The sequence below is a fragment of the Borostomias antarcticus genome, assembly GCF_949987555.1.
Source record: "Borostomias antarcticus genome assembly, chromosome: 1".
NCBI classification, from domain to species: Eukaryota; Metazoa; Chordata; class Actinopteri; order Stomiiformes; family Stomiidae; genus Borostomias; species Borostomias antarcticus.
In genome coordinates, this window is record NC_140234.1 from 2,215,012 (window position 1) to 2,230,011 (window position 15,000).

The 15,000-nt window shown below is 45.0% G+C and overlaps 1 protein-coding gene across 1 annotated transcript in view; it reads left to right on the top strand.

Annotated features, from left to right (window-relative positions):
- Positions 1-15,000, top strand: part of sgcd (sarcoglycan, delta (dystrophin-associated glycoprotein)) — a gene marked incomplete at both ends in the record, with an annotated part of 84,088 nt that overhangs the window by 56,894 nt on the left and 12,194 nt on the right. The gene's annotated exons all lie outside the window — the stretch shown is intronic.

Here is a 15,000-nt window from a genome sequence, read left to right on the forward strand (position 1 = left end):
ATCCCGTGATGACCCGGGAAGAGGTCAGAAAATTACCGGGAATTAAAATTGTCTAAATCTGGTCAAATCTGAAGCACTAGTCCCACAGAATGACATGATCCTGACTCCCCCTTCATTTGAAACGTTTTCTATGGCTGATGGAGGAACGCAAGAAAAAAAGTCTCCAAAACAAGATGGCGTAGTACGATTTTGATCCCTCGCTCTCCGCCCCCCCCCTCTCCCTCGCCCTCTTGATAGCCCCCGCCCCCCTCGCTCTCTCGCCCGCCCCCTCCCTCCTCCCCAGACAGGAGGGCAGACCACGCCTCAGCAGTGTGTGACATCCACTGATCGAAAGTGGTAGAGGGACCAGCACTCACAAATTCCAGAGAATGGATGCTTTATTTAAGTAATAAACCATGAGAGGCCGTGTGTTATAGTGATTTTATAACAGCTAGGGGGCGTTGTTAGGCACGACGCGAAGCGGAGTAAAACCCCCCTAGCTGTTATAAAATCACTATAACACACGGCCTCGAGTGGTTTATTGCTTTTATACAACGGTTACTACAGCTATTAGTGTAAAATAAACACAGCAATGTAAAATATTAACATTTATTCAAAACGAAGCATCATTCCCTCAATACCGCGGAGAAAATTAGTTCCCCTAACAAATGGGTTGCCAAGCAACAACAACAACTACAATGCATTGGATCAAATGGGAGGCGCATTAATACTGAAAATGGAATAATATGCGGTCCCAGGTGTGTGTTACAAAGTATTTTAACACGGCTTCCAGCCAATCAGAATCAAGAACCAGAACTAACCGTTGTATAATGCTTCACAGCAACATACTGGATGAACGTTTCAGCCTTACGGCTATCTTCAGCGTATACGTATACATCCACCGATCGATCCATCTCGCCCCTTCGCGGATCAATCTCCATTGAGTGCTGCTCGCTTCGCTTATTCCAAAAACACCTTTGAGCCATGTTCAAGTGTTGCGGGATTGATCCGATGTTGATCAGGACCATGCACAGTATGGTGTTTAGCGAGCTCTTTCATCCAAAGTGATTTCGAGCTCAGTGATGAATTGAATTGAATGAATGATTTTTTTATTTAAGTGTCATGCCTACTGTCGGCCCATCCCATGTGGGATTATAAGACAGCTTTACGACTTACTTCTGTACATACGTCATCTATTTACATGCAAAATAAGTTTCCAGTGTCGCTGGTCATGCTCAAATGAACAAAAAAATAGATGAATAAATAAATTATACGATATATAGATACATACATACAGACAGTTAACCCTGAATCTCTATTGGTACAATGCTCTCTTCCTTGCATTCCATGCCTTATCTAGATATTTTGCTAACTTAAATGTTTCATTCTCAAACAGCCAGTTCAGTCTCTTGGAGTCATCCATATTCAGCAGATCAACCTCTGTTTTTATGCTACTAAACAACCCATCACGTATCTCCCCATAGAAAGGACAATAAAAAACAAAATGATATTCATTTTCAACCACCTCAAGGTCACACACTGGTCAAGTTCGATCTTCCTCAGTGATTGTATGTTACAGTATGTATTCCTTATGCAGCACGGTCCATGCATGGATTTAAATCCATGAGCTTGTGATGGCAGCTGCTTACAGTATCGAACGGACCCGCATGGACAACCTCAATGCAATGTTCATGTGTGTGTGTGTGTGTGTGTGTGTGGGGGGGGGTAGAAGATGTGATATACTGCGTCCACACTAACCCCCAGCTCTTATTGGACAGCATGCCTAGTGGGAGTTCAAGCAGAGTTCATGTATCCATATTCGATACCTAGCTGGTAGCAGAGCACAGACTAAGGCTGGGATATCTATGGATTCAACAGCCGTAGCCCTCAGTTGATTCTAGCTCATCCTGGTTCTCTCGGAGTCCTCCCAGCGTGGACCTCGGGGGAACAGAGTAGAACTCACTACGTAGACTAGAAGAGAGATTAGAGATTATAATATATTGACCCCACGGGGATCAATAGAACACAGGTACTGTAGACCACAGTACTGTAGACCACTGTATATTATTGTAGATCACTGTAGACCAGACTACAGTACTGTAGATCACTGTAGACCACGATCACTGTAGATTATTGCAGATCACTGTAGATTATTGTAGACTGTAGTACTGTATATCACTGTAGACCACAGTACTGTAGATCACTGTATTATTGTAGATCATAGATCACTAACTTACTTACTGCTCTTCATCCCGTATGGGACATAATGGCAGGTGCAGACCGGAAGGTCAGCTGATCTGTATGTGAGGAACAATAATATAACCCTTAATAAACAATGGCTAACCAAAGAACTTTTACAGTGAGGCGAGAAAGGGTGTTCATGTAAAAAAAATTCTCACAAACTCACATTATGATAAAGATAGATTTGAATTGCTTTATTACACAGTTCACACCATCTGCGTGGCTCTGTAGCGCCAGAATTGGCGTCTGGTCTATTTTTTTCGGGAACCGCGATTGAACTCGTGTCATTAACGTGCAGAGGGAGCAGGGTTGATTAGCTTCCAAGTGTGGAGGAATGCACTTCTGGTGTGAGCAGCCGGGCTCCTGCTCATATGAGTATTGACATGGTTTCACAGTGCTCTGGCGCCCAGCGGCGCGATGCTTCAGGGAGATCTCTCCACGGCGTTTGGTCCAAGGTTATTATAGTTAACGAAAACTAACAAAAAAACGAAAACTAGGTGTGAAAAAACATTTTAGTTAACTGAAATAAAAATAAAAACTAGGCTTTACAAAATAACGATAACTAACTAAAACTGTGTTGTGTGTTTACAAAACTAACTAAAATAAACTAAAGTTATAGAAAAAATGTCTTTAGTTTTAGTCTTTTTCATTTCATACTTAAGTCTAGTATTTTGGGTGGATATGAAATCTATCCTCCATGTTCTTTAGCTGTGCCCCTGCGCAGGAGTAACCTGACGTGCTCCAGATTGTTTGTTTTACACGGAGTGAAACAACGTGAGCTCACGAGATCAGGATGGTCTCACGAGGCTAGCGCAGAAAATAAAAACTGAAACTAATACTGAAACTAATAAAAACTAAACGAAAACTAAGCATGTTAAAAAAATAAAAAATAAACTAAACTAGCAAACCTGCTTTAAAACTAATCAAAACTAAACTGAAATTGAACACAAAAAGTTAAAACGATATAAAAATAAAAACTAATGAAAAAAGCAAAGCTATTATAACCTTGGTTTGGTCCTTGGCAGCGTGTCGCCCCTCTCTCCCTGCAGGTGCTTCTTTTCCAGCTCCTGTGTCAAAGTTCTGTGTCGGGTGAATGTTCCTTGCTGACGCTCCAGCTATCTGTTTTCTTGTATAGTTGATGGTTGGAGATTTTGTTTGGATCAGCCTTACTGGTTCCCATTCCTGGAAGGGTTGGGCTTTCTCCTTTGGGATTATGATGGCTATGCCGTGTGTGTGTGTGGACCAAGCCCCCAGGATTCGAAATCTAAAGTGAAGGCCTATTGAACCGCGCCATCTTGGCTAGATTTGTAGTCATTTTGCTATTTCCGGTGACTTTTGTACTTGCGCAGTTGTGCTTTTCTGTCCCACGTGGTCTGAATGGAGAATGACAGATCCATCAGGCTCTAACTTATCCCCAGGATGTCCTGGTGGTACCTCTTTAAGATGGCGCCATACTGCCAAGATGGCGCCAGTATGTTTGGCAGGCCGTCGGTTGCGTCTACTCAGTGTCTTGTTCGCTATTTCTGTTTCTCCGTGTTTGCTGTTGGGACGCTTCAGCTGTACTTGTCTATGATCGGCAAACTTTACTCAACATTTTGTTTATGGTGGGACGCAATTACTGTTTGGAAATAGTTTATGCGAGCAGGCGGCTGGCCTTCCTCCCCTGTTGGCGGGTTCCTCCCCGAAACAAACGCCGGAAAAGACCGGGAAAGCGGGGTGGAGTATTGGTGAAAGTCAGGGCTTACCTGTCGTTGTCCTCGCCTCCTGCGTGGAGGTTATTCTTCTGCCATCAGACGCTCTCTGCAGCTCAGCGGACTGTCCTGTCCAGCCCCTCCGCTGCTGCTCTGGCCTGATGGTGTTGACGGGCCTGATGGTGTTGACGGGCCTGATGGTGTTGACTGGCCTGATGGTGTTGACGTGCCTGGCGGTGTTGACTGGCCTGATGGTGTTGACTGGCCTGACGGTGTTGACTGGCCTGATGGTGTTGACGTGCCTGACGGTGTTGACTGGCCTGATGGTGTTGACTGGCCTGACGGTGTTGACTGGCCTGACGTTGTTGACTGGCCTGACGGTGTTGACTGGCCTGACGTTGTTGACTGGCCTGACGGTGTTGACTGGCCTGATGGTGTTGACTGGCCTGACGGTGTTGACTGGCCTGATGGTGTTGACGTGCCTGACGGTGTTGACTGGCCTGATGGTGTTGACTGGCCTGATGGTGTTGACTGACCTGACGGTGTTGACGTGCCTGACGGTGTTGACTGGCCTGATGGTGTTGACTGGCCTGACGGTGTTGACTGGCCTGACGGTGTTGACTGGCCTGATGGTGTTGACTGGCCTGACGGTGTTGACTGGCCTGATGGTGTTGACTGGCCTGATGGTGTTGACTGGCCCGCCGGTGTTGACTGGCCTGACGGTGTTGACGTGCCTGACGGTGTTGACTGGCCTGATGGTGTTGACTGGCCTGACGGTGTTGACTTGCCTGACAGTGTTGACTGGCCTGACGGTGTTGACTGGCCTGGCGGTGTTGACGTGCCTGACGATGTTGACTGGCCTGATGGTGTTGACGTGCCTGACGGTGTTGACTGGCCTGATGGTGTTGACGTGCCTGACGATGTTGACTGGCCTGATGGTGTTGACTGGCCTGACGGTGTTGACTGGCCTGACGGTGTTGACTGGCCTGATGGTGTTGACGTGCCTGACGATGTTGACTGGCCTGATGATGTTGACGTGCCTGACGGTGTTGACTGGCCCGCCGGTGTTGACTGGCCTGACGGTGTTGACTGGCCTGATGGTGTTGACTGGCCTGACAGTGTTGACCGGCCTGATGGTGTTGACTGGCCTGACGGTGTTGACTGGCCTGATGGTGTTGACGTGTCTGACGGTGTTGACTGGCCTGACGGTGTTGACTGGCCTGATGGTGTTGACGTGTCTGACGGTGTTGACTGGCCTGACGGTGTTGACTGGCCTGATGGTGTTGACGGGCCTGATGGTGTTGACTGGCCTGATGGTGTTGACTGGCCTGACGGTGTTGACTGGCCCGCCGGTGTTGACTGGCCCGCCGCTGAAAACCGCTTCACCGTTGAGCTCCGCTCCTCCCGGCAAGATGACAACGCCTGTTCTGTGCGCTGCTTCCCTGGGACCGGCGGCCTCTGCCCGGCATGACCTGACGCCGGTGCCTCTGCCTGTGCATCTGAGAGCCTGGAGGTGCCTCTGCCTGGGCATCTGAGAGCCTGGAGGTGCCTCTACCTGGGCATCTGAGAGCCTGTAGCGACGGGGTCGTGCACACAAACCTGCGCCCGCTAAGACGTGCTGTGACCAGTGTGACTCCTAACACCACTTTGAATATGGCTCTGATCAATGCCAGATCGCTAGCAAATAAGACTTTCCTGCTAAATGATTTTTTCACTTCCCGTGAGCTGGATTTTATGTTCCTGACGGAGACGTGGTTACATGTCGGTGAGTCTATACCTTTCTCTGAACTTCTTCCTCCTAACTGTACATTTCTCAGCGCCCCATGGACCACCGGCAAAGGTGGTGGGCTTGCTTGTGTTTTTAAATCAAATGTCCACTGTCGGCAGATTCCAACTGTCACTTACTCTAGCTTTGAGCAGCAGCTCTCTGAATTCAGTTCCTCACCTCCTCTGCTGTGTGCAGTAGTATTGTCCACCTAAGTACAATAAGGATTTCATCCAGGACTCTTGAGAACTTTCTGTCTGGAACTATAGTGGATTTTGATAATTTCTGAATATTCGGTGACATGAACATTCATGTTTGTTGTGAATCAAGTCCTCTGGTTAAAGACTTCTCGTCTCTAATTGATTCCTTCAATCTCACTCAGTGGGTCTCTGGTCCGACGCATGAAAAAGGACAAACACTAGATTTACAGTAGTGCTGTCTCATGGTTTGAGTGTCTGTGTTAAAGAAATCTATGATAGTGCTTGTATTTCTGATGCCTATTTTATTTTCTGCTGTTGTCCCATGCTCGGTAGTTACTACCCTGCACGCCGTTTTCGTGTTATAAACACTGACACCTCGCTGCAGTTTTCTACAGCTTTTAATGACTTTGTGCTTTCTAGTGTGAATGGGTTTGGTGCCTGTAATGTGGAGGAGCTTGTTGCTCTTTTTAACTCCACTTGCACTAGCATCCTGGACTCCATCGCCCCCTTGAGGAGCAAACACCCCAAGGCATGTTCTGAACCGTGGATGAATGGCTATCAGTTCGCTCAGACGGTCATGTAGGCATGCTGAGAGAAAATGGAAGAAGGACAAGTTGCATTTCTCCTTTGGGATTCTACAGGACTGTTTAATGGAGTATCAGAGCCATGAAGGCTGCGAAAACCGAACACATCTCCAACCTTTTGATAGAATATTGGTAAACCCAAGGTTCTGTTTAATACTCTTGACTTCCCTTGTAAACTCTCAGGATACTGCCTCTGTTCTGTCATCGCCTGCTCTCTGCAATGACTTTCTCCATTTCTTTGTTGCTAAAATCTCATCTCTTCGGTCTGTACTCTCTCTCGCTGCCCCCGACCCCTCTGTTCCACCTGTGTGCCCGGATATTTTTGGCAAGTTTGAGCCCATATTCTTATCCTCACTGTCGGATGCTGTCAGTGAGTTGCGGCTGACAAATTGCCTCTCCGACAGTGTTCCCTCTCGCCTTTTAAAAGAGGCATTTGATTCAGTTGGCTATTTTGTTCTTATTTTGGTTCATGCCAGTTTTACTTCACGAGTCTTCCCAGCCTTTTTTAATCATGCTATAGTGCAGTCACTTATCAAAAAGCCTAATCTGGACCCGTCTGTTCTCTCAAATTTAAGGCCCATCTCTAAACTGCCCTTTCTGTCCAAAGTGTTGGAGAAAATAGTCTCTATCCAATTGCAGTCTTTTTTTTTTGTTGAGAAAAACAACATGAGAAGTTTCAGTCTTTTAGACCTCGTCATAGTAGTGGAACTGCTCTTTTAAGAATGTTTAATGATCTTCTCTCAACTGTTGACTCTGGGTGTGCTGCTATCTTGGTAAAATTAGGGCCCAATCCCAATACCCCCCCTTAGCCCTAGCCCTTGGCCCCACCCCTACATTTTGCGCATTCACGTGTAGGGTAGTGTCCCATTCCTTTTAGCTTCGAGGGCTAGGGGGCATATCGAGGGCTAGTGGACGTTCAAACAGCCCTCTAAAACAAGAGTTTTCAGATGCTGACTTGAAAATGAGGGGTAGATTAAAATTAGCACAATGCTTTGCGAACCGAGGCAGTGATATGAAACATGGCTGCCGGTGCCGTGAAAAAACATGGGAAAGAAGCCCAATATCTTCGCAAATAAACATTCAAAAATTGTAAAATCTGTGGAATAGCTTAGTTTAAAGTAAATACAAAGGAACATGTCATTGCATTGTTATGACACGCATTTCAGAAAGAAATCGTTAGCATTTCATCGTTAGCCTGACTTAACAGCATTTTAATGTTCCAGTAGGCTACGATGATGAATCTAATCTAATCTAATCAATAGAACTTTGTATAAACAACTATTTTTGAATGACAGTTGATTCCATGTCCCGTTCATGAAGTCCGAAAAATAATCCAATGGCATTTTTTCTGCACTTCTCTGCTCATCTGATATCAGTGCATTTCTATGGGCAGGACTATAAGGTTAACAGCCGATGTGTAAACATACTTCCTGGTGGTACAATTGATTAATCTGTCTTGTTCTGTCCTGCAATCAGATTTGTCACTATAATAATAGTATACTATAACATCCCAGGGACTCTGAAATTCACTTAACTAATAAAATTCTGATTGAAGACGTAGCAAGTGGTGTCCCATTTCTGAGGTAAATATTTCAACCCCTACCCCTTGTCGCTCTGTTCTGAAGGGGCACTACCCAGTTGAGGGCACTTCAAAACTAGGGGCTAGGGCTAAGGGGATTGGTTCTAGATCTGACCGCTGCCTTTGATACTGTGGATCATAAGACCCTTTTATCCCACCTAGAACAGTGTGTAAGCATCAAAGGTTACTCTCATGTTACTCTAGTCATACTTGACTGATAGGAGGTTTTCTGTCCCTAGTTACGTGTCTTAATATCCTAGCGTTCTAAATTTGCATTCTCTGTTTTTTATAGTTTTAATATGTTTTATTCTATTTTACACTATCTTTTCATTTTTAATTATTTTACTTCCTTTAATTTATGATTCATATTTTTATCCATCTCTTTTTATGGAAAGCACTATGTGCTACATTAATTTGTATGAATGTTGCTATGTAAATAAAATTACATTGACATTTCAGGAGTGGTAATACTGTACTAGCACTCAAGTTTGGGTGGCTGGCGTCTACTATGATGGCCCGATGTCAACAGGCGCTACGCCCGACCCCCGAACCTGGAGGACCAGTGTGTTGATCTGGCTCCTCCCCCAGACCAGGGCTGAGTTTCCCAGAGGCATCGTAGCGCTACGATGAACGCCGTAGCCTACGATGATCGTAGCGCTACGATGCCTCTGGGAAACTCGTCCCAGTCTGGTTTAACCTCGCAGGAGCTCCCCCAGCATGCTGTAGCTCTCAGGGTCTTTGACACATGCAAGCCTCTCCACCAGGACAAGGTCACAGCACAGGGAGAGGTGTAGATCACAGCACAGGGAGAGGTGTAGATCACAGCACAGGGAGAGGTGTAGATCACAGCACAGGGAGAGGTGTAGATCACAGCACAGGGAGAGGTGTAGATTACAGCACGGGGAGAGGTGTAGATCACAGCACAGGGAGAGGTGTAGATCACAGCACAGGGAGAGGTGTAGATCACAGCGCAGGGAGAGGTGTAGATCACATCACAGGGAGAGGTGTAGATCACAGCACAGGGAGAGGTGTAGAACACAGCACTGTGGATCATTGTAGACCACAGTACTTGTGAACACAGTAGTAGAACACAGTAGAAGAACACAGTAGTAGAACACAGTAGTAGAACACAGTAGAAGAACACAGTAGTAGAACACAGTAGAAGAACACAGTAGTAGAACACAGTAGAAGAACACAGTAGTAGAACACAGTAGTAGAACACAGTAGTAGAACACAGTAGTAGAACACAGTAGAAGAACACAGTAGTAGAACACAGTAGTAGAACACATTAGTAGAACACAGTGGAACACAGTAGAAGAACACAGTAGAAGAACACAGTAGTAGAACACATTAGTAGAACACAGTGGAACACAGTAGAAGAACACAGTAGAAGAACACAGTAGTAGAACACAGTAGTAGAACACAGTATTAGAACACAGCAGAAGAACACAGTAGTAGAACACAGTAGTAGAACACAGTAGAAGAACACAGTAGTAGAACACAGTAGAAGAACACAGTAGTAGAACACAGTAGTAGAACACAGTAGAAGAACACAGTAGAAGAACACAGTAGTAAAACACAGTAGAAGAACACAGTAGTAGAACACAGTATTAGAACACAGTAGAAGAACACGGTATTAGAACACAGTAGTAGAACACAGTAGTAGAACACAGTAGTAGAACACAGTAGAAGAACACAGTAGAAGAACACAGTAGAAACACACAGTAGTAGAACACAGTAGAAGAACACAGTATTAGAACACAGTAGTAGAACACAGTAGTAGAACACAGTAGAAGAACACAGTAGTAGAACACAGTAGTAGAACACAGTAGAAGAACACAGTAGAAACACACAGTAGTAGAACACAGTAGAAGAACACAGTAGAAGAACACAGTAGTAGAACACAGTATTAGAACACAGTAGTAGAACACAGTAGTAGAACACAGTAGAAGAACACAGTAGTAGAACACAGTAGTAGAACACAGTAGAAACACACAGTAGTAGAACACAGTAGAAGAACACAGTATAACACAGTAGTAGAACACAGTATTAGAACACAGTAGAAGAACACAGTAGAAGAACACAGTAGTAGAACACAGTAGAAGAACACAGTAGTAGAACACAGTAGAAGAACACAGTAGTAGAACACAGTAGAAGAACACAGTAGTAGAACACAGTAGTAGAACACAGTAGAAGAACACAGTAGAACACAGTAAAAGAACACAGTAGTAGAACACAGTAGAAGAACACAGTAGTAGAACACAGTAGTAGAACACAGTAGTAGAACACATTAGGAGAACACAGTAGTAGAACACAGTAGTAGAACACAGTAGAAGAACACAGTAGAAGAACACAGTATTAGAACACAGAAGTAGAACACAGTAGAAGAACACAGTAGAAGAACACAGTAGAAGAACACAGTAGTTGAACACAGTAGTAGAACACAGTAGAAGAACACAGTAGAAGAACACAGTAGAAGAACACAGTAGAAGAACACAATAGAAGAACACAGTAGTAGAACACAGTAGTAGAACACAGTAGGAGAACACAGTAGAAGAACACAGTAGTAGAACACAGTAGAAGAACACAGTAGTAGAACACAGTAGAAGAACACAGTAGTAGAACACAGTAGTAGAACACAGTAGTAGAACACAGTAGTAGAACACAGTAGAAGAACACAGTAGTAGAACACAGTAGAAGAACACAGTAGTAGAACACAGTAGTAGAACACAGTAGAAGAACACAGTAGAAGAACACAGTAGTAGAACACAGTAGAAGAACACAGTAGTAGAACACAGTAGTAGAACACAGTAGGAGAACACAGTAGAAGAACACAGTAGTAGAACACAGTAGAAGAACACAGTAGTAGAACACAGTAGTAGAACACAGTAGGAGAACACAGTAGAAGAACACAGTAGTAGAACACAGTAGAAGAACACAGTAGTAGAACACAGTAGTAGAACACAGTAGTAGAACACAGTAGGAGAACACAGTAGAAGAACACAGTAGTAGAACACAGTAGAAGAACACAGTAGTAGAACACAGTAGTAGAACACAGTAGAAGAACACAGTAGAAGAACACAGTAGTAGAACACAGTAGAAGAACACAGTAGTAGAACACAGTAGAAGAACACAGTAGTAGAACACAGTAGTAGAACACAGTAGAAGAACACAGTAGTAGAACACAGTTGTAGAACACAGTAGTAGAGCACAGTAGAAGAACACAGTAGAAGAACACAGTAGTAGAACACAGTAGAAGAACACAGTAGTAGAACACAGTTGTAGAACACAGTAGTAGAACACAGTAGTAGAACACAGTAGAAGAACACAGTAGAAGAACACAGTAGAAGAACACAGTAGAAGAACACAGTAGTAGAACACAGTAGAAGAACACAGTATTAGAACACAGTAGAAGAACACAGTAGTAGAACACAGTAGTAGAACACAGTAGTAGAACACAGTATTAGAACACAGTAGAAGAACACAGTAGAAGAACACAGTAGAAGAACACAGTAGTAGAACACAGTAGTAGAACACAGTAGAAAAACACAGTAGTAGAACACAGTAGAAGAACACAGTAGAAGAACACAGTAGTAGAACACAGTAGTAGAACACAGTAGGAGAACACAGTAGAAGAACACAGTAGTAGAACACAGTAGTAGAACACAGTAGAAGAACACAGTAGAAGCCCTCCTTCCATTCTTTAACTCCAGATAGAAGAGTGACTCACAGCAGCTGTCAGAAAGGAGTAACACCTGCCCCCCCTCACCCACCCTCCACACTCTCTCCCTTCCCCTCTCCTCCTCCCCTCCTCCCTTCCTCTCCTCCTCTCCTCCCAGAGCAGGGCTGTAATCCAATCACATCCCTGAAGGGAGCTCTGGAACCTGGAACTTTACAGAATGGAAAATACTCATGTTATTGTTCTTTGAAAGTGAACTTTAAATTCTCTAATGGTGTGGCTGTAGGCTCCCTCAAGGCACTACCAACCCTTCTGAATCCCTCGATCCTGATCCAAGATATTCTTCTTTTCATGTACCTCAATTCTACCTCAAAGGTTTATTCAATAGAGCTCTGTGTTTGTGTGTGTGTGTTTGTGTGTGTGTGTGTGTGTGTGTGTGTGTGTGTGTGCGTGCGTGTGTGTGTGTGTGTGTGTGTGTGTGTGTGTGTGTGTGTGTATGGGGGTTGTGTGTGTGTGTGGGGTACGTTTGCGTGCATGCATGCGTGTGTGTGTGTGTGTGTGTGTGTGCGTGCGTGTGTGCGTGCGTGTGTATGCGTGTATGTGGGGTGTGTGTGTGTGTGTGTGCCTACTTATATTAGATGGGCTGTTCATTTGTGATAACTGTACCTGCTGTGCTTTCCTGAGTCGTCACAGTAGAGTGTGTGTGTGTGGGGGGGGGGCTGTAGGTTGCCATGGTGATGAAGATGCATTACCCTACAGCAATCCAGTGGAATGATGACTGGTTAAGTTAGAAGCCTACAATCAAAATTGCACTGTTACTGTTTAATGATATTAGAGCACACTTTATTTTTATTTTCTTTAATTGGACAGAGAGAGAGAGAGAGAGAGAGTGATGAGAGCTGATGCTACCTAGCTAATATTAGGCAACATTAGCTAACTAGCTACCGACACAATAAGACAACATTAAAACTCATGAGGGAGAGAGAAAGAGAGAGAGACTGATTCTCACAGTAGGGCTGGTATACTAGCAAAAGGTAAAGCACATCAATATATCACTATAAAACGAGAATGAACAGGTTAACTAATGTTAGCCAGTGGCCACATACTGTACCTGTAATATGCCTGTCTGCCTCAAAAATACATTTACCCGACTGACTGATTCACTATCGAGTGCCTATGGCGTGCGTGTGCAGGTCATGGATGCATGCAGGTGCATTAATTTCGCGTTCGGGTGCATTTGATTCGCTCACAGTGAGCGCGCGCTGCGGTAGCTAGGAAAACAAGAGAGTAGGTAGAGAGTAACAAATGATTTTCCAAACTGATATTTTGATTCAATCAAAATCTGTTAGGCGCAACAGGAATTTATTTATTAAAAAGGTTCAGAGGTCTATGAGTGCATGTGTCTGCTCCACGCGCCGACACAAAGAGCTACGAAGCTAGGTGCTTAATGTACAGTAGCTAATTAGCCTGTAGCTAGTAGATCATTCTCACAGGCTTATCTTCATTTTAAACACATCAACCATTTCCTAATAATGGATGCCACTAACTTGGGGGCAGCTGTAGCTCAGTTGGTAGAGCGGGTCGTTCAATGATCGAAGGGTCAGTGGTTCGAATCCCAGCTCCGACTGTCCACATGTCGAAGTGTCCTTGAGCAAGACACCTAACCCCAAATTGCTCCCAATGAGCAGGGTAGCACCTTGCATGGCAGCTGCTGTGAATGGGTGAATGAGAGGCCATTGTAAAGTGCTTTGAGTGCCGCTAAGGTGGAAAAGTGGACTGAATCTGGTGAGGCATTTGTTCCTTCTGCATAATGTAAAGCTCCAACACCTAGCATCAACTCTTATGTTGTCACCTGCTCCATCCGAAATCCAAACCTCATTGACATATCCTTGTGTAAAATATGTCATGCCTTTCTGTAGAAACTCTCTTAGACAAAGAAGTGGCATTTGGCAAATAACATACAGCGATATTGTCAGGAATCCTTGAGAGAATCAGCAGGTATTTGCTGTTCAGTGGACATGTGCTCCGGCTTGTGGGCTATAGCATCTGTAACTGGAGGGGGAGGGGGTCTATTGTTATGTTATGTTATGTTATGTTATGTTATTTTTATTTATAATGCGCCCCCCAACCAACTGTTACATCATCCCGGGGCGTGGCCCAGATACAAAGAGACACAAACAAAAACAAAGGACTGCAAACGAACAGATTAACAAGAAGCTATTCAACCAGACACTACAGCCAGCCTCTCAAAACGGCAAGCCAATCCTGTTAGCCATATCGGGCGAGGGAGGCGGAGGGAGTCTCATGGCTGGGGCTCATTGGTAGAGCGGGTCGTCCAATCATCGTAGGGTCGGCGGTTCGAATCCCGCCTCCTCCTGTCCGTGTGTCGAAGTGTCCTTGGACGACACACTGAACCCCAAATTGCTCCCAATGAGCAGGCTAGCTCGAGCGGGAAAAAAAGCGGGGAAAAAACGTGAGCGAGGGAGAAGGGTAGCTAAGGGAAGCTAAGGCTAACGGTGTGTTGTGTGTTGTGTGTTGTAGGTGAGGGAGAAGGGAAGCTAAGGCTAACGGTGTGGTGTGTGTTATGTGTTGTAGGTGCAGAGGGAGAAGGGAAGCTAAGGCTAACGGTGTGGTGTGTGTTATGTGTTGTAGGTGAGGGAGAAGGGAAGCTAAGGCTAACGGTGTGGTGTGTGTTATGTGTTGTAGGTGAGGGAGAAGGGAAGCTAAGGCTAACGGTGTGTTGTGTGTTGTGTTGTAGGTGCAGAGGGAGAAGGGAAGCTAAGGCTAACGGTGTGGTGTGTGTTATGTGTTGTAGGTGCAGAGGGAGAAGGGAAGCTAAGGCTAACGGTGTGTTGTGTGTTATGTGTTGTAGGTGCAGAGGGAGAAGGGAAGCTAAGGCTAACGGTGTGTTGTGTTATGTGTTGTAGGTGCAGAGGGAGAAGGGAAGCTAAGGCTAACGGTGTGTTGTGTTATGTGTTGTAGGTGCAGAGGGAGAAGGGAAGCTAAGGCTAACGGTGTGTTGTGTGTTATGTGTTGTAGGTGCAGAGGGAGAAGGGAAGCTAAGGCTAACGGTGTGTTGTGTTATGTGTTGTAGGTGCAGAGGGAGAAGGGAAGCTAAGGCTAACGGTGTGTTGTGTTATGTGTTGTAGGTGCAGAGGGAGAAGGGAAGCTAAGGCTAACGGTGTGTTGTGTTATGTGTTGTAGGTGAGGGAGAAGGGAAGCTAAGGCTAACGGTGTGTTGTGTTATGTGTTGTAGGTGAGGGAGAAGGGAAGCTAAGGCTA